General features: G+C 40.8%; 1 long non-coding RNA gene across 1 annotated transcript in view; it reads left to right on the top strand.

The window, feature by feature from the left end:
* The window catches only part of LOC135231209 (uncharacterized), a 27,532-nt gene extending 3,617 nt beyond the window's left edge, over positions 1-23,915 (top strand). Inside the window, exons 2-3 of the long non-coding RNA XR_010321859.1 lie at positions 17,891-18,007; positions 18,520-23,915. This is a non-coding gene — a long non-coding RNA (uncharacterized LOC135231209). The remainder of the gene's footprint in view (positions 1-17,890; positions 18,008-18,519) is intronic.

The following is a 23,915-nucleotide window of genomic DNA, read 5'->3' as shown; positions in this document are numbered from 1 at the left end:
TTCTCTCTTCTTTGTTCTTTCTGCTTCATTCCTGCTGTTTCTTTTCCTGCTTCTTTATGTCTGACAAAAAACCTCTGTGGGGCTGGCTGCGTAAATACACAAATTCATTGTCAATTTCAAGGCATAGCACTCCCACCAGGGCCACGAACTGATCAGTCCCCTCTTGGTAGGTCACAGACACTTCATTTGCATAGTAGGCTACAATCACTTCATTTGCATAGCCTTAACAGATCACTGCAAGGTACATTCTGATCACAGGGCAGGCTGCAGCCCAGGACCAAACAAGAAGTATCCAAGGAAGTTGTTTACGGCTTACCCAGGAAATGTCAATAACCTGGCAAAAATAACAAACCCTCTGAGATAGAAAACTCAGGGCTTAGGGGAGAATCTCAAATTGTTTTTCCAAAGGACCACATAAAGGAACTCATTTCACCACGCGCACATACTTCCAGTGCCAGGTGCACGTTTATATATATATATATCTTTTTTTTTTGGTGGGGGGAACTACAAAAATATATCTATATTTTTATGTTAGGGGTGTAGAAAAGAAAGCAGTCCCTATACTGGGTCCTATTCAGTGGCAGGTTCTTATTCTATAGGGTTAAGGTAGACTTTGAGGAAATAAACATGTTTGGAAAAATCCAGGTGTAGTTGCTTTGTGTGTTGTGATAGATAGAAGGAATGAAGTGTGAAGGCCACTAACACCCTTCATCTTGCCCCAGTCAATGTCGTGGAACCCTGGGGCAGAGAAAGCATCACTCTCATTCCTGCTTCTTGGGACTGTTGTGGGTCACATAGTGTTAGAGAATGGCAAAGCAAGAAGAGCGACATGCCTGGCATGTTGGCGAAGATGGTGAGCTGTATATCCCTGATCACCCTGATCAGCTCCACGTTTATGTCTTGATTTGACCTCTAGATGTGCACCTTGAGGTCACAGCACCAAGTTCGTATGGTGGGTGGACAAAAGTATTTCTGGCAGCTATTCCTTCATCTGGATGATGAGTAATCACGCAATTATGTGTTGTAGGATTATAAACCATATGAATATAACCCAAACTGAGTGTAGCCCCAACTAAACTTCCCCTTAGCTGGATCCCCAAAAAGCCTGTGGCCACTCCAGTGCCACAAGGGGATATGTGAAGGAGGGAAGTCAAAGTAGAAATAGCAGTCTTAACCAACTACGGTTAAAATATCTTACTTTTGCAAATTTTACAAACATTTTGTAAACACCTTGCTAGGGCCTTGGAAAAGTCCTGTGTGCAAGTGAGGACCATGAAGCTGGAGCTTCATTTGCTTCACATAAATCCATCTCAGCCTTGTACAAAACATGTACCCAAGGATGGTTAAAATGAAGAGGTGTATGTGGAACTGGAAATACCCAATTTAGGAATGACTCAAATGTCTAACGGCTTCTCCTTCCTGCCAAAGGAACCTTGTGCAACTGACATACTGACCCAGAGTTCAGCCCATATTACCCTCCTGTTCTGTCCCTCTCTACTGACACCCAGATCCTTTGCTCAACTCCTGCTCTCTACCTCACTCACTGCCTCTAGTGTAGGGCTCAGGGGGCCTCAGAATTGAGGGTTAAGCAGGAATTTATGTATATTTTAAAATCCTGAATCTTTTCTCTCAAAGAAACAATATTCCAACAAGAAACTCATACTTAAACTTTTGGAACACAACCTATTTACGAATTGGAAATTTACTCTTTATTATAGTTGAAAAATTCTACAGTTAGTCCTTGTCAGAGTTTAAAACCACTTAGGAATAATAAGTGTATAATTTATAAATAGAGTGTTATAGCTGAAAAGCAGCTAAGAAAGCACTGGGCTAAACCTCTCGTTTTCATACAAGGAAACTGAGATCCAGGAGGTAAAGGCAGTTTCTCCAAAAATAGGACCGAATTAGTGGGGGTAGGCTAAATTCTGTAACAATCAACCCCAAATCTCAGTGACTTACCACAAAAAAAAAACAAAACACAATAAAGGTTTATTTTTCCTTCATGTCACAGCCCAATATAGTTAGTGAGAGAAGGGGACTATCTTAGTTATCCAGTGCTGCTATAACAGAAATACCACAAGTAGATGGCATTAACCAACAGAAATTTATTTTCTCACAGTTTAGGAGGCTAGAAGTCTGAATTTGGGGTGCCAGTTCTAGGGGAAGACTTGCTGTTGGTTCTGAAGGAAGGTCCTTGTGTCTTCCACTTTTGTTTCCTGGTTCCTTGGAGATCTCCATGTTTTTTGGCATCTATTTTATCCATCTCTACTTTCTTTAAGGAAACCCTGGTGGCATAGTGGTTAAGTGCTATGGTTGCTAACCAAGAGGTCAGCAGTTTAAATCTACCAGGCAGTCCTTGGAAACCCTATGAGGCAGTTCTCTGACCTGTAGGGTCTCTATGAGTTGGAAGCCACTCCACAACAACAGGTTTGGTTTTGCTTGTTTTTTGTTTTTCCTACTTCTTTAGCTTACTTGTTTGATCTCCTTTATACATCAAAAGAGATTAACTCAAGACACACCCTACACTAATCCTGTCTCATTGACATAACAAAGAAAACCCATTCCCAAATGGGATTATAATTGCAGGCATAGAAGTTAGGATTTACAACACATATTTTTGGGGAACATAATTCAATCCATAGCAGGAGTGGAGGAAGTTCTGCATCTGAGAGACAATAGGGACCCATCTGGAGGCTCTGCTTTCCCCGAAGGCCTCTGGGTCCTCTGCATCTGGCTGCAGATGAGGGAGGAGAGAGCCTGCAGAGTCTCAAGGGAGCATATAGAGGCCATATCCAGAAGAGGCATTCACCACTCCAGTATATTCCCTTGATCAGAACTCAGTCCCATCATTCACCTGGATGCAAGAAGAGTGGGAAACAGTCTGGCAATGTATCCAGGGAGAAGAAAACATGGATTTGGGAGGGAGGTGTAGGAAAGGATGAAGGGAGAGTATATTTGTGGAATATTGAACAGAAGATAGGCACTGGGTTTTTGCACATTATTTCATTTAAACTTGTCTAGACTTCAGGTTCTTCTTGTTACCGTGTAGGTTTTTGTTTTTGTTTTTTAAACCTCAGTCCTACCTGGAAGGTAAAATTAAAACAAGGATATTTCTCATCCTTCATCTCTCTCCCAAGACACATTTTAAACCCCAAGTGAATAATTAAGCCAACAATCCAACTTCACTACTGAGAAGAAGGAGAGTCTTCTGGACAGACTTCCTATAGCCCACTGTTTTCAACCTAAACCATTTTCTTGTCCTTTTTGAAATCCCACAGGACCTGTAGATGATTAGCAGCTAATGCCCTCATCTGTTTTCAGAATCCCTCCTTTTTCCCCCTGAAATAAATAATTTTCATTGTATCAGTCAGGGTTCTTGGCTGCAACCAAGAGAAAGAAGCTCTGGTTTATAAGTAGAAAAAGAGTTTATTAAAGGGATATACAAGATTCATAGATTTTAGAAGGAAAGCGGGAGAACCAGTCCTGAAAAGACATAAGAGATTTCCAGTTAATTAAAGGTGGTGGATTGAAAACACATACACACATTATGTTTGTTCTGAAACTCCATTAAGGACAAAGAAAATGGGAAAAAGGACAACAGCAACAATATGTGGAACAATGGAAGGTAGATGGTAAGTGGCAATTGACTTAGCAGCCAAGAAAGCTGACTCCTAAGCCATTAGGGCAGAAAGAAGAAGCACAAATCAGGCGGGGCCAAGATGGCAGAGTAGTCAGATGCTTCCTGAGGTCCCTCTTACAACAAAGACCCGAAAAAACAAGTGAATTGATTATATATGACAGTCTAGTAGCCCTGAACATCAAAGGCAAAGTCAAGGAGTTGGACTGAGGAGCAGGGGGATGGAGAGACAGTTCAGAAGCAGCAAGGATTTGCCAGGCCTGACCTGGTTGGCACTGTGCAGTCTGGATCAGCCAGTGCATGCAGGCTGAGCCAAGCAGTAATGCTTGGGACGTGTTTTCCACACCAAGAGAAAGCGAGTGGTGGAGAGTCTCTGTTCAAGCCTCCGAAACCGGGGAAAAGTGATGCTGAATCTGCAAAAGTTAAGTGCAAGCGTCTAACATACCTTGCGGGATCGAAAAAAGTCCTTCTCCTTAATGATCAGACTGGGACTAGAAGGACCCCAGAGGTCATGGTCCCCAGACCTTCCCCAGAACCATTCCTGGGGCCAACTCTTCAGACAGGGATTGGACCGGCATATGGGATCAAAAATGTTACTGGTGAAGAACGGGCTTCTTGGATCAAGTAGACGCATGAGACTGTGTTGGCATCTCCTGTATGAAGGGGAAATTAGAGGTCAGAGGGGACCAGAAGCTGCCTGAATGGACACGACGTGAAGAGAGTGGAGGGAAGGAGTGTGTTGTCTCGTTGGGGGGAGGGCAATTAGGAGTGTATAGCAAGGCGTGTTTAAATTTTTATATGAAAGAGTGACTTGATATGTAAACTTTCATTTAAAGCACAATAAAAAATTAATTAAAAAAAAAGTCCTTCCCTCTGGGAAGTACCTCTCTCCCACTTACCCACCCCCACCCTGCTCTGCTCCGGTCTGGTCCAGCTTCAGCAATTGCTGCACCCCTTGGGCCAGAAGTGGGACCCATCACACACCCCAAGCCATTCTCCCAGCATTGGAAAGGGAACAAATTAACAAACAGGAAAAAATAATCTGCCAGCTCCCCTAAGCTGGGAACTCAGGGCAGGCACAGCCCCTTTGCCTAGGCATAGGCATAAGGGATTCATGAAGTTTGAATGCTTTTAACCCCTGCCTAGAACTGTGTGGGCCCATTTCAACAGTGTAGGCCCTCATTAACACAGTGCAGCCCATTCTCATCTGCAACAGCTAAGGGGGAGTAGCAGATTCATGACATTTGACATTACCCTGCCCGTTAAGGAGGGTCCTTATCTACTCACATCAGGGGCCTGAGGACTGGTGGCTCCATCCACTCTACCTAGCCACCTCAGGGGTCTGAGAATAAGTGGTGCCTCCCAGGTTTTACGGCCAAGAGCGTTGGGTGCCCATAGTCCAGCTGCAAAACTCAACCACCTACATGCTCTAGGGAGCAGGGAAAATGCCTTCCACCCTGTCATGGATTGAATTATGTCACCCCAAAAATGTGTGTGTCAATTTGGCTGGGCCATGATTTCCAGCATTGTGTGGTTGTCCTCCATTTTGTGATTGTAATTTTATGTTAAAGGGGTTAGGGTGGGATTGTAACACCACCCTTACCCAGGTCACATCCCTGATCCAGTGTAAAGGGAGTTTCCCTGGAGTGTGGCCTGCACCACCTTTTATCTCTCAAGAGTTAAAAAGGAAAGGGAGCAAGCAAACAGCTGGGGACCTCATACCACCATGAAAGCAGTACCAGGAGCAGAGCGCATCCTTTGGACCCAGGGTCCCTGCACCTGAGAAGCTCCTCGACCATGGGAAGGTTGAGGACAAAGACCTTCCTCCAGAGCTGACAGAGGGAGAAAGCTTCCCCCCTAGAGCCAGTGCCCTGAATTTGGACTCTTAGCCTACTTAACTGTGAGGAAATAAATTTCTGTTTGTTAAAGCCATCAACTCGTGGTATTTCTGTTATGGCAGCACTAGATGACTAAGACACACCCAGACACTCAGGGGCAGCCATCAGCCACCTACCTTACTCAGCACATAACCACCTACTGGAGCCAGATACCTGTGCCTACTCTAGTCTCCCCTACATAGCCCTGCCCATCTAGAACTGTAGGTGAGAGCATGTACTACACACTTGGTGACTAATGACCTGGACACCTGAGTTGAATTCACACAAGAAAAGTAAACTCCTGGGCTTATGTACCTAGAAGCAGTTCTAACCACCTGGTGATAGGATGTGAGAGCTTCAAAGATGCCAATAATCAAGGTGGCTCGCATGACCAACCTATTTGGGCATATCATAACAAAACAAAACAAGAAGCTAGGACCCAGTAAACAAACATAAAATAAATAAGTGTAATAACATTGATGTCTCAGAGACAACAGTCAATATCAAATCACATAAACAGGCAGACCATGGTGGCTTAAGCAAGAGACCAAAACAATCAAGAAAACTCCTGGAGGAAGAGAATATCTGGGAGTTATCCAGAGGCAGAATTCAAAAGATTAACATACAGAGCTCTTAAAGAGATCAGGCAAAACACAGACCAAGCCAAGGAACACAAAGACAAAGCAACAGAGGAACTTAAGAAGGTTATACAAGAGCATAATGACAAATTTAACAGGCTGCGAGAATCCATAGAGAGACAGCAAACAGAAATCCAAAAGATCAACAATAAGATTTCAGAATTATACAACTAAATAGAAAGTCATACGAGCAGAATTGAGGCAACGGGAGTCAGAATTCATGAGATTGAAAATAAAGCACTTGATACCAATTTATTTGAGGAAAAATCAGATAAAATAATTTTAAAAAATGAAGAAACTCTAAGAATTATGTGAGACTCTATTCAGAGTAATAACCTACGAGCGATTTGAGTACCAGAACAGGGGAGGATAACAGAAAATACAGAGAGAATTATTGAAGATTTGTTGGCAGAAAACTTCACTGATATCGTGAAAGATGACTAGATGTCTATCCAAGAAGCTCATTGACCCCACACAGGACAGATTTCAAAAGAAAGACACCGAGATATAATCAAACTTTCCAAAACCAAAGATAAAGAGAGAATTTTAAGAGTGGCTAGGGATCAATAAAAAGTCATCTATAAAGGAGAGTCAATAAGACTAAGGTCTGCCTACTCAACAGAAACCATGCAGGTAAAAAGGCAATGGGAAGACATATATTAAGTCTTGAAGGAAAAAAAATTGCCAGCCAAGAATTATATATCCAGCAAAGCTGTCTCTCAAATATAGCAGAATTAGGACATTTCCAGATAAACAGAAGTTAAGGGAATTTGTAAAAACCAAACTAAAATTACAAGAAATACTAAAGGGAGTCCTTTGGTTAGAAAGTCAATAACATCAGATAACAACCCAAGACTAGAACACAGGACAGAACAACCAAATATCAACCGAGATAGGGAAGTCACAAAAAATAAATCAAAGCTAAAACACTGAAAATAGGGAAACAGATGTCAATACATAAAAGATGACAACATTAAAACAAAAAAGAGGGACTAAATAATGTAGTCATAGAACTTTCATATGCAGAGGAAGTCAAGGTGATGTGAAGAAAAAAAGATTGGTTTAAACTTAGAAAAATAGAGGTAAATATTAAGGTAACCACAAAGGAAACTAATAATCCTATACATCAAAATAAAAAAGAAGAAAAACGTAAAGACTCAGCAAGTACAAAATCAACAAAGATGAAAAGAAAATACATAAAGAAAAACGACTCAGCACAGAAAGTGAAATGGAACAAAGTGTCAACAACACACACAAAAAAGACATCAAAATGACAGCACTAAACTCATATCTTTCAGTAATTATGCTGAAAGTAAATGGACTAAACGCACCAATAAAGAGACAGAGAGTGGCAGAATGGATTAAAAAAACACAATCCATCTATATCCTCTCCACAAGAGACACACCTTAGACTCAAAGACACAAACTAAAACTCAAAGGATTGACAAAAATATATCAAGCAAACAACAATCAAAAAAGGGCAAGAGTATTAATCTCTGACAAAATAGACTTTGAGGCTAAATCCACCACAAAGGATAAGAAAGGACACTATATAATGATTAAAGGGTCAATACACCAGGAGGACATAACCATAATAAATACTTACACACCCAACGACAGGGCTCCAAAATACATAAAACAAACTCTGACAGCATTGAAAAGAGAAATAGCTCCAAAATTATAGTAAGAGACTTCAACACACCACTTCCGGTGAAGGGCAGAACATCCAGAAAGAAGATCAATAAAGACCCAGAAGATATAAATGCTGCAATCACCCAATTTGATCTCATAGACATCTACAGAACACTTCACCCAACAGCAGCCAAGTATATTTTCTTTTCCAGTGCACATGGAGCATTCTCCAGAATAGACCACATATTAGGTCGTAAAGCAAGCCTTAACAGAATCCAAAACATTTGACATATTGCAAAGCATCTTTTCTGACCATAGAGCCATAAAAGTAGAAATCAATAACAGAAAAAGCAAGGGGAAAAAATCAAATATATGGAAACTGAGCAACACCTTGCTCAAAAACTACAGGGTTATAGAAGAAATCAAGAACGGAATAAAGAAATTCACAGAACCAAATGAGAATGAATGCACATCCTACCAGAACCTTTGGGACACAGCAAAAGCAGTGCACAGAGGTCAGTTTACAGCAACAGATGCACACAGCCAAAAATCAGAAAAGGCCAAAATCAAAACATTAAGCCTACAACTCGAACAAATAGACAGAGAGTAGCAAAAGAAGCCCATGGCACCAGAAGAAAGGAAATAATAAAAATTAGAGCAGAAATAAATGAAACAGAATAGAAAAACAACTGAAGAGTTAAGAAGACCAAAAGCTGGTTCTTTGAAAAGATCAACAAAATTGATAAGCCATTAGCCAAACCAACAAAGAAAAACAGGGCAGCATGCAAATAACCAGAATAAGAAATGAGGTGGGCAATATCAGAACAGACTCAACTGAAATTTAAAAAGTTATAACAATACTATGAAAAATTGTACTCCAACAAATTTGAAAACCTAGAGGAAATGGACAAATTTCTAGAAACACACTACCTACCTAAACTAACACAAACAGAGGTAGAACAACTAAATAAACCCACAACAAGAGATTGAAGAGGTAATTAAAAAGTTCCCAACAAAAAATATCCCTGGCCCTGATGGCCTCACTGGAGAACTCTACCAAACTTTCAGGGAAGAGTTGATACTACTGCTACTAAAGGTATTTCAGAGCATAGAAAAGGAAGGAATACTCCCAAACTTATTCTATGAAGCCAGCATAACCCTGATACCAAAACCAGGTAAGACACCACAAAAAATAGAAAATTACAGATCAATATCCCTCATGAACATAGACACAAAAATCCTCAACAAAATTTTAGCCGATACAATTCAACAACATACCAAAAAAAAAAAATTTTTTTTCACCATGACCAAGTGGGATTTATGCCAGGTAGGCAGGGATGGTTCAACATTAGAAAAACAATCGATGTAATCCATTACATAAATAAAACAAAAAATAAGAACCACTCGATCTTATCAATTGATGCATAAAAGGCATTTGACAAAGTCAACACCCATTCATGATAAAAACGCTCAGCAGAATAGGAATAGAAGAGGAATTCCTCAACATAATGAAAGGCATTTATACAAAGCCAACAGCCAACATCATCCTAAATGGAGAGAGTCTGAAAGCATTCCCCTTGAGAATGGGAACCAGACAAGGATGCCCTTTATCACTGCTCTTATTCAACATTATGCTGGGGGTCCTAGCCAGAGCAATAAGGCAAGAAAAAGAAATAAAAGGCATCCAGATTGGTAAGGAAAAAGTAAAAATATCCCTATTTACAGATGATCTGATCTTAAACACAGAAAACCCCAAAGAATCCACAGGAAAACTACAGGAACTAACAGAAGATTTCAGCAAAGTATCGGGATACAAGATAAACATACGAAAATCAGTTGGATTCCTCTACACCAACAAAGAGAACGTTGAAGAGGAAATCACTACATCAATACCATTTACAATAGCCCCTGAGAAGATAAAATACTTAGGAATAAATCTAACCAGAGATGTAAAAGACCTGTACAAAGAAAACTACAAGACACTACTGCAAGAAACCAAAAGAGACCTACATAAGTTGAAAAACATACCTTGCTTATGGATAGGAAGACCCAATATTGTGAAAATGTCAGTTCTATCCAAGGAGATCTACAGAGACAGTACAATCCTGATCCACATTCCAGTGACATTTTTTAATGAGATGGAGAAACAAATCACCAACTTCATATGGAAAGGGAAGAACCCCCAGATACGTAAAGGATTACTGAAGAAGAACAAAGTGGGAGGCCTCACACTACCTGATTTTAGAACCTATTATACTGCCACGGTAGTCAGAACAGTACTGGTACAACAACATACACATAGACCAATGGAACAGAACTGAGAATCCAGACATAAATGCATCCACCTAGGAGCAGCTGATTCAAAAACTAACTCAAAATGGATCAACGACCTAAATATAAAACCTAAAATTATAAAGATGATGGAAGAAAAGATAGGGACAATGCTAGGAGCTCTAATACACAGCATAAACAGAATACGAAACATAACTAACAATGTACAATCACCAGAAGAAAAACTAGATAACTGAGAGCTCCTAAAAATCAAACACTTATGCTCATCCAAAGACTTCACCAAAAGAGTGAAAGGACAACCGACAGACTGGAAAAAATTTTTTGGCTATGACATATCTGATAACGGCCTAATCTCTAAAATCTACAAGATACTGCAAAGCCTCAACAACAAAAAGACAAATAAATACCCCAATTAAAAAATGGGCAAAGGATGAGTGAAATAAGTCAATCACAAAAGGACAAATATTGTATGAGACCACTACTTTTAAAACTCATGGAAAGGTTTACACACAAAAACAATGTTTGATGGTTATGAGGGAGGGGAGGGAAGGGGATGCAAAAACACTAAACAGAATGGATAAGTGGTAACTTTGGTGAAGGGTAAGACAGTACACAGTACTGGGGAAGCAGCACAGCTTGTACAAGGCAGGGTCAGTGGAGGCTCCATAGACACATCCAAACTCCCTGAGGGACAGAATTACTGTGATGGGGGCTGTGGAGACCATGGTCTCAAGAAACATCTAGCTCAATTGGCGTAACATAGTTTATAAAGAAAATGTTCTACGTTCTACTTTGTTGAGTAGTGTCTGGGGTCTTAAAAGCCTGTGAGCAGCCATCTAAGATACTTAGTCCACGGGCCTCACCCCTTCAGGAGCAAGGGAGAATGAAGAAAACTAAGACACAAAGGAATGATTAGTCCAAAGGACTAATGGACCACAACTACCATGGCCTCCACCAGTCTGAGTCCAGTACAACTAGATGGTGCCCAGCTACCACCACTGACTGCTCTGACAGGGTTTACAACAGAGGGTCCTGGACAGAGCTGGAGAAAAAGGTAGAACAAAATTCTAACTCAAAAAATACTGGACTTACCAGTCTGACAGAGACTGGAGAAACCCTGAGAGTATGGCTCCCAGACACCCTTTTAGCTCAGTAACAAAGTCACTCCTGAGGTTCACCCTTCATCCAAAGATTAGACAGGCCCATGAAACAAAACGAGACTAAAGGGGCACACCAACCCAGGGGCAAGGATAGAAGGCAAGAGGGAACAGAAAAGCTGGTAATAGGGAACCCAAGCTTGAGAAGGGAGGGTGTTGACATGTTGTGGGGTTGTTAACCAGTGTCACAAGACAATATGTGTGTTAACTTTCATGAGAAGCTAGTTCTGTAAACCTTCATCTAAAGTATAATAAAAAAAAAAAGGGCAAAGGATACGAACAGGCACTTCACCAAAGAAGACATTCAGGTGGCTAACAGATACTTTAGGAAATGCTCACAATCATTAGCCTGCAAAACCAAAAACCAAGCCCAGTGCCATCGACTCAATTCCGACTCATAGCAACCCTATAGGACAGAGTAGAACTGCCCCATAGAGTTTCCAAGGTACGCCTGGCGGATTTGAACTGCCGAACCTTTGGTTAGCAGCCGTAGCACTTAAGCACTACGCCAACAGCATTAGCCATTAGAGAAATGCAAATCAAAACTACAATGAGATACCATCTAACTCCAACAACACTAGGATTAATCCAAAAAACACAAAATAATAAATGTTGGAGAGGTTGTGGAGAGACTGGAACACTTATACACTGCTGGTGGAAATGTAAAATGGGACAACCACTTTGGAAATTGATTTGGCACTTCCTTAAAAGGTTAGAAATAGCAGTACCATATGATCCAGCAATCCCACTCCTTGAAATATATCCTAGAGAAATAAGAGCAATCACACGAATAGATATATGCACATTTATGTTCATTGCAGCACTGTTCATAATAGCAAAAAGATGGAGACAACCTAGGTGCCTATCAACAGATAAATGAATAAATTATGGTATATTCACACAATAGACTACTACGCAACGATAAAGAACAATGATGAATCTGAGAAACACTGCACAACATGGATGAATTTGGAAGGCATTATGCTGAGTGAAATTAGTCACAAAAGGACAAATATTGTATGAGACCACTGTTATAAGAACTCAAGAAAAGGCTTAAACACAAGAGTGAATATTCTTTGATGGTTACGAGGGTGGGAAGGCAGGGAGAAGGGAATTCACTAACTAGGTAGTACACAAGAATTAGGTGAGGGGAGGGACAACACACAATACAGGGGAAGTCAGCACAACCGGACTAAACAAAAAAAAAAAAAAACCAAAAGCTAAGACATTTCCTGAACACAACCAAACACTTCTAGGGACAACGTAGCAGAGATGGGGGTTTGGGGACCATGGTTTTGGGGGATAACAAGGTCAGTTGGCATAACAAAATTTATTAAGAGTATGTTCTGCCTCCCACTTTGGTGACTGGCGTCTGGGGTCTTAAAAGCTAGCAAGCGGTCATCTAAGATGCATCAATTGGTCCCAACCCACCTGGAGCAAAGGAGAATGAAGAACACCAAATGGTGCCTGGCTACCACCAATGACTGCCCTGACAGGAAACACAACAGAAAGTCCCTGATGGAGCAAGAGAAAAGTGTGGTGCAGAACTCAAATTCATGTAAAAAGACCAGACTTTATGGTCTGACTGAGACTAGTGGAACCCAAGAGGACATGACCCCCAGACTCTCTGTTAACCCAGAACTAAAACCATTCCTGAAGCCAACTCTTCAGACAAAGATTACACTGGACTATAAATCATAAAATAATACTCATGAAGAGTGTGCTTCTTAGTTCGAGTAGATATACGAGACTAAATAGGCAGCTCCTGTCCAGAGGCAGGATGAGAACGCAGAAAGGGATAGGAGCTGGTTGGATGGACATGAGAAACCTGGGATGGAAAGGAGGAGTGTGCTGTCGTATTATAAGAATTGCAATTAGTGTCACATAACAATATGTGTATAATTTTTTTTTATTGTACTTTAGATGAAGGTTTACAGAACAAACCAGTTTCTCATTAAACAGTACACATATTGTTTTATGACATTGGTTAACAACCCCACAACGTGTCAACATTATCCCTTCTTGACCTTGGGTTTCCTATTACCAGCTTTCCTGCCCCCTCCTGCCTTCTAGTTCTTGCCCCTGGGGACTAAAGGGCCCCTGTTGTCCCCCTTTAGTCTTGTTTTGTTTTATGGGCCTGTTTAATCTTTGGCTGAAGGGTGAACCTCGAGAGTGACTTCATTCCTGAGCTAAAAGGGTGTCCGGGGGGCCATACTCTTGGCGTTTCTCCAGTCTTTGTCAGGCCAATAAGTCTGGTCTTTTTTTATGAATTAGAATTTTGTTATACATTCTTCTCCAGCTCTGTCCGGGACTCTTTATTGTGATCTCTGTCAGAGCAGCCAGTAGTGGTAGCTGGGTACCATCTAGCTGTTCTGGACTCAGTCTGTTGGAGGCCGTGGTAGATGTTGTCCATTAGTCCCTTGGACTAAACTTTTTCTTGCATGTTTAGTTTTCTTCATTCTTCCTTGATCCAGGAGGGGTAAGACCAGTGGAGTATCTTAAATAGCCACTCACAGGCTTTTAGGACCCCAGAGGCTACTCTATGTGTATAACTTTTTATACGAGAAATTAACTTGAGCTGTAAACTTTCACCTAAAGCACACACACACAAAAAAAGTTGCAACACAATTTACTATGAAGTCCTGTAAAATTTCAAGAATCAGTAGCAATAGACGCCACTGGTATATGAAGAAACGGTGTGTCTCAAAGAAAGAGAAATTATTCCTGTCAACAAACAGTGCTTGAACAATTAGATATCAATAGGAAAAAAGGAAAATGAACCTCAACCTACACCTCACAGCATATACAAAAATTAACTCAACATGGATCATAGATTTAAATGTAGTACATAAAACTAAAAACTTTTAGAAGAAAATAAAGGAGAAAGTTTTTGGGACCTAAGGCATGATGAAGAGTTCTTAGACATGACACCAAAAGCACAATCCATAAAGGAAAAAAAAAAATGAATTGGAATTCATGGAAATTAAAAACTTTTGCTTTGTGAAAGACCGTGTTAAGAGGATGAAAAGACAAACTACAGACAAGGAGAAGATATTTGCAAACCACATAGCTAACAAAGAATATGTAACTAGAATATATAAAGAACTCATAAAACTCAAAAGTAAAAAAACAAACCAATTAGCAAATGGACTAAAGACCTGGAGACATTTCACTGAAGTGGATATACTGATGGCAAGTAAACACAAGAATAGATGTTAAACGTTCAAAAAAAAAAAATATTCCATTGAGTTGATTCCAACTCATAGTGACCCTATAGGACAGAAGAGAACTCCCCCATAGGGTTTCCATGGAGTGGCTGGTGGATTTGAACTGCTGACCTTTTGGTTAACAGCCGAGCTCTTAACCACTGGACCACCAGGGCTCCTTCACTAGCCATTAGCAAACCCAAACCAACTCGCTGCCACTGAGTAGATTCCAACTCATAAGGACCACATGGGGTTTCCAAGGCTGTAAATCTTTCCAGAAGCAGACTGCCACATCTTTCTCCCTCAGAGCCCCTGGTGTTTTCCAACTACCGACATTTTGATTAGCAGCCCATCTCTTTACCCACTTCAGAGAAATACAAATTAAGACCACCATGAGATACCCTATTTGCTGTTGTGTGCCATGGAGTCAGTTTTGACTCATAGCAATCCCATGCGACAGAATAGAACTGGCTTGTCTTAGTTATCTAGTGCTGCTGTAATAGAAATTTGAGTGGGTGGCGTTAGCAAACACAAATTTGTTTTCTCACAGTTAGGAAGTTAGAAGTCTGAAATTAGGGTGCTGGCTCTAGGGGAAGACTTCTCTTTCTGTCAGTTCTGGGGAAAGTCCTTGTCTCTTCAATTCTATTCCTTGGCTCCTCGGTGATCTTCATGTGGCATGGCATCTGTCTTCCCCTATGTCTCCTCTCTTGCTTGCTTGTTTAATCTTTTATATCTCAAAAGAGATTGACTTAAGACACACTCTACACCAATACCGTCTCATTAACATAACAAAGAAAATCCATTCCCAAATAGGATTATAACCATCACCAAAAAAAAAAAAAAAAAAAACCTTTGCTGTTCCGTCAATTCCAACTCCTAGTGACCCTATGGGACAGAGTAGAACTGCCTCACAGGATTTCCAAGGAGCAGCTGGTGTATTCGAATTGCTGATCTTTTGGTTTGCAGGCAAGCTTTTAACCACTGTGCCACCAGGGCTCTATAACCATGACAGGGGCTAGGATTTACAACACATATTTTTGGGAGACACAATTCAATCCATAACATACACCAGAGGGTTTTCTTGGTTATAATCTATTAAAACAGTTTTATATGTAATATCGAAAAATTGGAAATAACCAAAATGTCCTCAGTAAATGAATGGTTAAACAAACTGGAGTATGCATATCATGGACTATTACTCTGCAATAAAAAAGGAGTGAACTACTGATAACAAGCAACCACTTGAATGGATCTCAAAGGCATTATGCTGGGTGGGAAAAAAAACTCGAAAGTGTCAGATTCTATTTATATAACATTTTCAAAATGGAAAATTTATAAAAATGATAAAGAGATTAGTGGTTGCTAAGGGTTAGGGATAGTGGGGAGGTGGACGTGACTATAAAGCGGTAACTCAAGGGAGATATTTGTGGTGATGGAATAGTTCTGTATCTTGATTGTAGTGGGGGTTACATGAATCTACATGTGTGATAAAATGCCACAGAACAATATACACATGTTATATTGATGTCAATCTCTCAGTTTTAATATTGTACTATAATTGTACAGGATATAACCATTGGGGGAAACTAGGTGACAGGTACATAGGACCTCTTTATACTACTTTTGCAACAACCTGTGCAGCTGTAAGTATTTCAAAATAACAGAGTTTTTTTTGTTGTTTGTTTGTTTTTAAAGAGGAGTTATTGGAGAATTAGTGTAAGAAGCAGTTAATACTTCTTCCACTCAACCCACCATTCAACTGCTCCTCTCCAACCCCAGCAGCAAAGTGGAGAGGGTAAAACAAGGTTTCTGGTCTGGCGGATGCCAGCCTACTGGAGGCAAGGATAACCTGTTGCAAACAGGAGGATTAAGTGAAAGTTTACCCATTGAATGTTGAGAAGCTCAGGTTTCTTGCCCCACTACTTTCCAGATCACTGGTAGCCAGGCTTAAACACCCTTCAGGTGGGGCATAAGCCTTTCTGGGGAACCTGACCAGCTCAAGAGAAAAGATCTAAAAATACTGACATCAGGGATTCTCTAGGGAAATGGCCCAGCCAGAACACCAGCTAGTGAAGCCCATGGAGACAAGCCCCACTAGCAGCTCAGAGCTTCCAATCTGCTTTTTTAGTCCCTCACTCTTTGTTTTTTAAATGGAAAACTTCAGCATATGTGAAAGTAGAGAATGATCTATCTTCAAACAGTTATCACCGTACAGGCAATCTTGTCCATATATCTACCCACCCTGCCTCCACCCAAATTATTTTAAAACAAATCCTAGATACCATATTATTGTACCTGTAATTACTTTCATATATCTCTCTAAAGTTATTGTAGTTAGGTGCTGTCCAGTTGGTTCCGACTCATATCGACCCTATGAATAGAATGAAACACTGCCTGGTCCTGCGCCATCCTGACAATCATTGTTACGCATGGGCCCATTGTTGCAGCCGCTATGTCAATCCATCTCGTCAGGAGTCTTCTACCTTTTCGCTGACCCGCTACTTTACCAAGCATGATGTTCTTCTCCAGGGACTGATCCCTCCTGGTAATGTGTCCAAAGTACGTGAGACGGTCTCATCGCAATCCTTGCTTCTAATGAGCATTCTGGCTGTACTTCTCCCAAGACAGATTTTTTTCGTTCTTCTGGAAGTCCATGGTATATTCATTATTCTTTACCAACACCATAATTCAAAGGCATCAGTTCTTCTTTGGTCTTCCTTATTCATTGTCCAGCTTTCACATGCACATGAGGTGATTGCAAACAGCATGGTTTGAGTCAGGCGCACTTTAGTCCTTAAAGTGACATCTTTGCTTTTTAACACTTTAAAGAGGTCTTTTGCAGCAGATTTGCCCAATGTAATAAATCCTTTGATTTCTCAACTGCTGCTTCTGTGGACATTGATTGTGCATCCAAGTAAAATGAAATTTTCGACAGCTTCAATCTTTTCTCCATTTATCATGATGTTGCTCATTGGTCCAGTTGTGAGGATTTTTGTTTTCTTTCTGTTGAGGTGCAATCCATACTGAAGGCTGTGGTCTTTGATCTTCGTTAGTAAATGCTTCAAGTCCTCTTCACTTTCAGCAAGCAAGGTTGTGTCATCTGCATAATGAAGGTTGTTAATGAGTCTTCCTCCAACCTTGATGCCAAGTTCTTCATATAGTCCAGCTTCTCGGATTATTTGCTCAGTATACATATTGAGTAGGTATAGTGAAAGGATACAACCCTGACACACATGTTTCTTGACTTTAAACCGTGCAGTATCCCCTTGTTCTGTTCCAACGACTGCCTCTTTGTCTATGTACAGGTTCCTCATGAACACAATTATGTATTTTGGAATTCCCATTCTGGAATTCAGTGTTATCTGTAATTTGTTATAATCCACACAGTAGGATGTCTTTGCATAGTCAATAAAACACAGGTAAACATCTTTCTGGTATTCTCTGTTTTCAGCCATGATTTCATCTGACATCAGGAATGATATCCCTTGTTCCATGTCCTCTTCTGAATCTGGCTTGAATTTCTGGCAGTTCCCTGTCGATGTCCTGCTCCAACCACTTGTTTCTAAAGGTAAAGACTCTATTTTTTAATATAACCACAATACTATCATTACCTAAGATGCTTTAACAATAATTTTTTTAATGTCAAATATATCCTGTAAGTGGTAACATTTCCTTGATTTTCTCCTAAATTTATATACATATATATATGTATATGTATGTATATATGTGTGTATATATATATGTATATCTGCAGTTGGTTTATTCAAAATAGAAGATTTACATAAGGCATTTTGTCGATATGGCTTTCAATCTATAGGTTCCCTCATATGGTTAAGAACTCGGCTGCTAACCAAAAGATCAGCAGTTTGAACCCACCAGCTGCTCCTTGGAAACGCTCTGGGGCAATTCTACTCCGTCCTGTAGGGTCGCTATGAGTCAGAATCGACTCAATGGCAATATATATTTATTAACCTTTTAACTTATTTGTTGAATAAATTGGGTATTTTCTCCTGTAGAGTTTCCCACATTCTGGATTGTAAGAGTCATTTAATATGTTTCTTTTCTTCTTCTTTTTTACAGTTTGCAATTACACCTTTATTTGTATGATTATATTAATGCCTGATGACTCCATCAAGCTGGAAGCTCATAGGGTCAGGAACTACCCAGGCACTGCACACTGAACTAGTGTGTCTGAGTCTGGCTTCTTCTACATTTAATAGGTTTCTTAACCCTTGTTCTCCTATAAACTGTTGGTTAGTTCTAGAGGCTTGATCAGATTCAGGTTTGGTTTTTGGTAGGAAAACTAGCCAGGTAGGGGTATACTTCCTGTTGTATCACATTAGGGAGCCCTCTCTTACAGTAGAGCAGATGGCCCAAGATCATCAGTCATTTGAGGAAAGCCCCTAACATAAAAGACACGAGCCAAAAAGCCTAGAAAAAAAGCAAGTTAGAGGAGCAAAGACTAAGACTGACTATAAGGAAAGGCTGGCCATCTACTTCCGAAAATCGGCTAGTGAAAACCCAGTGGATCGAAATGGTCTGATTTGCAACCAGTCATGAGGTTGGTACCGGACCAGGCAGCATTTTGTCCCATTGTGCATGGGGTAACCATGAGTTAGGGGCCGACTGGATAGCAGCTAACACCAAGTCCTGACTAACCACCCCCAGGTGATGCTCTCCAACCATGCAGTCTCCTCTGCCTGGGCCCTAGGGTTCTGGTCTCCCCCACACCCTGCCCCACAGTTTTTCATTACACCCATGTCCCTTCTATCTTTTGCACTTGGCTCCACCTTCATTTCTAACTGCAGAGACAAATCTGTTTAACCTTCATGACCTAATTTCATCGGTTAGTAATTTACATTCATTGCCACCTTTTCCTGCCAGTACCCCTTGACTGAGTCCCTGTCCTCACCATACCACTGTTTTCTAAAACATCAATGTCATGCTTAAGAACAAACCCAAGGGTCTCTTATTGGTTCTCAGAGTTCCTTTCTGCATTACCAGTCCTAAATTTCTCCTCCTTTTTGAATCTATTTCTTCTTCTTGATTTCCATGATACCTCTCTCTCTCCCAGTTTTTTTTTTCACATATCATTGTTTTATTTTCATCATTGTACTTTTTTTTAATAAATAATATTTTATTGTGTTTTAGGTGAAAGTTTACACAGCAAATTTGTTTCCCATTTAATAATTTTTATACAAATTGTTCCATGACATTGATTACATTTTTCACAATGTGTCAGCATTCTCATTATTTCTGTTCTGTTTCCTTTTATCTAGCTTCCCTGCTCCTCCTTACCTACTCATCTTTGCTTTATGGTAAATGTTGACATGTGGTCTCATATAGTTGATTATTTAAGGGAGCATGGTACTCACAGGTGATAATGTTCATTTTATAAGCCAATCTAGTATTTGGATGAAAGGTGACTCTGTGAGTAGCTTCATTTCCAAGTTCAAAGGGTATTTTAGGGCGATAGTCTTGGGGGTTCCTCTAGTCTCTATTGGTCCAGTAAGTCTGGCCTATTTTAGGAATTTGAGTTTTGCTCTACATTTTTCTCCCATTCTGTTCGGGACCTTATATTGTGTCCCTGGTCAGAATGCTCAGTAATGGTAGTCGGGCACCATCTAGTTCTTCTGGTCTCAGGCTATATGAGGCCATGGTTCATTTGGGCTATTAGTCCTGTGGACTAGTTTCTTTTTTGTGTCTTTGGTTTCCTTCATTCTCTTTTGTTCCAGATGAGTAGAGACCAAGAGTTGTATCTTAGATGGCCACTCGCAAGTTTTTAAGACCCCAGATGTTACTCATCAAACTAGGATGTAGAACACTATCTTTATGAGCTATGTTGTGCCAATTGACCAAGTTGTCCCCCGAGACTATGGACTTAAACCTTTTAACCCAGTAAGACAGCCCTTCAAGGTGTTTGTATATGTCTAGTTAGTCTCTGTAACTGTGCCCCCTATATACTTTATTATATAAATGAACATATATGTAGCGCACACAAACAAGTATATGCCTACAGATACACCTATACATGAATATGCATGTACTCATATTTGCCTTCCTATACACACGTATACATACATACCTACCTGTGTAACCACACACATTTTTTTTCTCAGTTTGTTTTTAATCTTTCCTGATTTTTTTCTCTCACTGTCCTTTTGTTTCTTCTTCAAAACGAATGTATTGTCCCAGCTTTTATAATGTATATGTATTAGTTTTATAATCAGAAAAAAAACAGTACATGTTATTACAAAGAAAGGGTAGGAAACATGTCTCCAGGTATCCTTGGCTTCTCCTATTTATTCACCATGGACTTAGCATTTGTGATTTTTTTCTAAATGCTATTTGAACCTACCTATGTTTTCAGCACGTACCAATGTTGGTGCATAATGAGTTCCACAAGGTCACCCTGCTGTACAAAATATTACTTTATAGACTCTTACATTTTTTTCATCATCTTTCAAACCAAAGTGATACCTTGCATTCAAGAATTTTATAAGATGGGTTCAGTGTGTGTCTGAGGCAAGATCTGTGAAAGGACGCAGTGGGTGGAGGATGGCAGCACTTTGGGGCTAGTGGGAGGAAGAGGAGCTGGTGAAGACTGGGAAGAAGAGATAAAAAACCATGCCCCCTATGGATGCCAAGGGAGGACAGATCTGACTGCGTCACTTCCCCGCCTTCCTACACACACCACATACAATGGTGGGACAGGGATAGGACAATCACAATAGATGCTCTGGTTCCAAAGAGAGGAAATGTGAGGCTCACAAAGTCACTTGTAGCAGTTCTGAACTCCAGCTGAGCATGTTTCAAGTTCCTTGATTAGGGTCCAGTATGACTCCCTGGGAATGATTCTCTGCAACTTTCTCTCTTTTTTTAAAGTAGTTATTTTATTTTTGTTGTTGAAAATATGCACAGCAGAACACACACCAATTTGATAATTTCTACATGTATAATTCAGTGACATTGATTATATTCTTTAAGTTGTCCAACCATTCTCACCCTCCTTTTCCAAATTGTTTCTCCCCCATTAACATAAACTTGCTGCCCCCTAGGTTGATATTCTGTGGCTCCTAACTCTACCCTTCCACCTCTTAGTTTTGCCTTCAGAGTCAGCCTTTTTCTTCCACAGAAAATAGCCCATATTTGCAGCTGAGTAGTTTTCTCAGCCTGTTTTCTGCCCATTGATGTTCAGGAGTCCAAAAATCTCTTTTAATTTTATACTGTCTCTGTTCCTTTCAGTTCAAGTTGATGGCACTTCTACCAATACAATTGTCTTTAAAACTCTGTGGTCTTCTATGAATCTTATTGGGGATCCTTCCATTAGACAAAAACCATAATCATAAATCTCTTTAATACAGGGCGTTCCCTATCTTGGGCCCCTAGTGAGGCTGCTAAGGGATAATATTCTTAAGATCCTTAGAAGCCTTAAGAGCCATAGGTGTACTTCTGTCTGAAAGGCTCTAGGAGGTCTTAACAAAGGGTTGCATAATCAAAATTCTGGCTTTGTCTTTACCCAGAGGCCATGCTTTCCTAACAGTGCCCTGGATTTGATCTTTGCCCTCAGGTCCTTTATTACTTTATTACTTTGAGAATTCTTTGCTGGCTGAAAAGACTGTCCTGGACCCTTTACATCTCTTCCAAATTCTGCTTGAAAACAGTATAATTCCTTTTGTAACACTTCTCTGACCATTTGTATCTTAAGACATAAAGCTAAAATAAGCCAATGAATATTTTTAACATTTCTGCCTGGAAATCTTAGCCAAGATCCATCAGTTCATTAGTTACTTTTTCTATTTTTCACGTTAGTGCAGACAACATCTAAACTTACCTTTACTACATAATAAGGGTCTCCATTCCTTTACCTTCCAATAACATTTTCCTTGACTTTCCTTCAAGCCTTCACCAACAGTCTCCTCAAGGCCCCTCCAGCTGTCCATAACAGTCTCCTTGAGGTCTCTCAGGACCCACCACCTGGGCCCAAAACCAATGCCATATGCTTTAAGTTTTGCTATGGCAGTGTCTCATGTCCAGGTACCAAATTCTGTTCCAGTTACCTATTGCTGCATCACAAACTATTTCAAACTTAGTGGCATAAAACAATAGCCATTTGATTATGTCCACAGACTCTGTGGATTAGAAATTTGGGCAGGGTACAGAGGGAATGGTTTGTCTACACTCCATTTGTCTTTTGCCTCATTGAGGACTCAGGTGACTGGGGGTGGCTGAAATGGCCGAGGGCTGAAACAGCTGACATTAGAGAATTCACTTCCAAGATGGCTCCTTCATTCACATGTATGCCACCTTGGTACACATGGCTGGAGGGTTGAGCTCAGCTGGAACTCTTGGCCAGAGTGTATACACATGGCCTCCTGAGTGTGGTGGCCTCAGGGCAGCTGGACTTCTTACATAATGGCTCTGGAGGAAAAGGAGCTAACAAAGGGGAATAGAGCTAGTGAGAGACAGGGTGAGGCTCATTCCTTTTGACAGGGTTTTCCAGACAGAACAGAGAGGCACCTGACCCTGGAGAGGGTTTGGGATAGTAGGCTGGGAAGGAAGTCTGTCTTGGCCATCTGTGAGATGAGGAGGTGGGGGAGGGGGGTGCGATCAGTGAGAGGGTCGACGCAGGTTTGCTGGAAGTAGCCAAACTTGGGTGAAAGCAGATGGTGTCTGTGAGCTGGATCTGGTCAGCTCAGCTCTGGAATTTCTCCAGCTCTACTTGGGAGCTGGGAATGGGAATGAAGAGCCTCAGTGAGAGGACTATCCCAGGAGTTGGGGGTGTATGCCGTGGTCACCATTTGGGGCAGTAGCTGCCAGATTGGAGTGGATGGTGCAGTGGGTTGAATAACACCCTCCAAAAGAGATATGCCCAAGTCCTAACCCCCTTACCTGAGAATATGACCCTATTTAAAAACAGGGTCTTTGCAGATGTAATTAAATTAAGGATCTTGAGCTGAGATCATTCTGGATTTAAGGTGAGCTGCAAATCCAATAAGAGAAAGGAGAGGGAGATTTGAGATACAGAGACACAGAGGAAAATGCTATGTGAAGACGGAGGCTGAGACTGGAGGGCAGCCACAAGCCAAGAAACGCCAAGGATTGCTGGCAGGGAGGGAAGCATGGAATGGATTCTCCCACAGAGCCTCCAAAAGAAACCAACCCTGCCAACACCTTAACCTCAGGCTTCTGGATTCCCCAAATGTGAGAGAATAAATTTCTGTTGTTTTAAACCACCCAGTTTGTGGTAATTTGTTACAGAACCCCTAGGAAACTAATACTGATGTACTTGGGAGAAGAGAGTCATGGTGAGGTTGAAGGGCTGGTTGGAGGTAGGGGGCCGGGGGGAAAGATAAGGGAGCCCAGCGCTGCCTCAACCCCTATTGAGACTGCCCCATGCTTTCCTTTCCACCAGTTCCTGCCCTTCGGCCTTTCCCACTCTTCAAGCCCTGATGCAGAGGATTCCCCTTTTCCAC

Source organism: Loxodonta africana, chromosome 4, assembly GCF_030014295.1.
Source record: "Loxodonta africana isolate mLoxAfr1 chromosome 4, mLoxAfr1.hap2, whole genome shotgun sequence".
Taxonomy (NCBI): Eukaryota; Metazoa; Chordata; class Mammalia; order Proboscidea; family Elephantidae; genus Loxodonta; species Loxodonta africana.
This window is presented reverse-complemented; position numbering and strand designations above follow the sequence as displayed.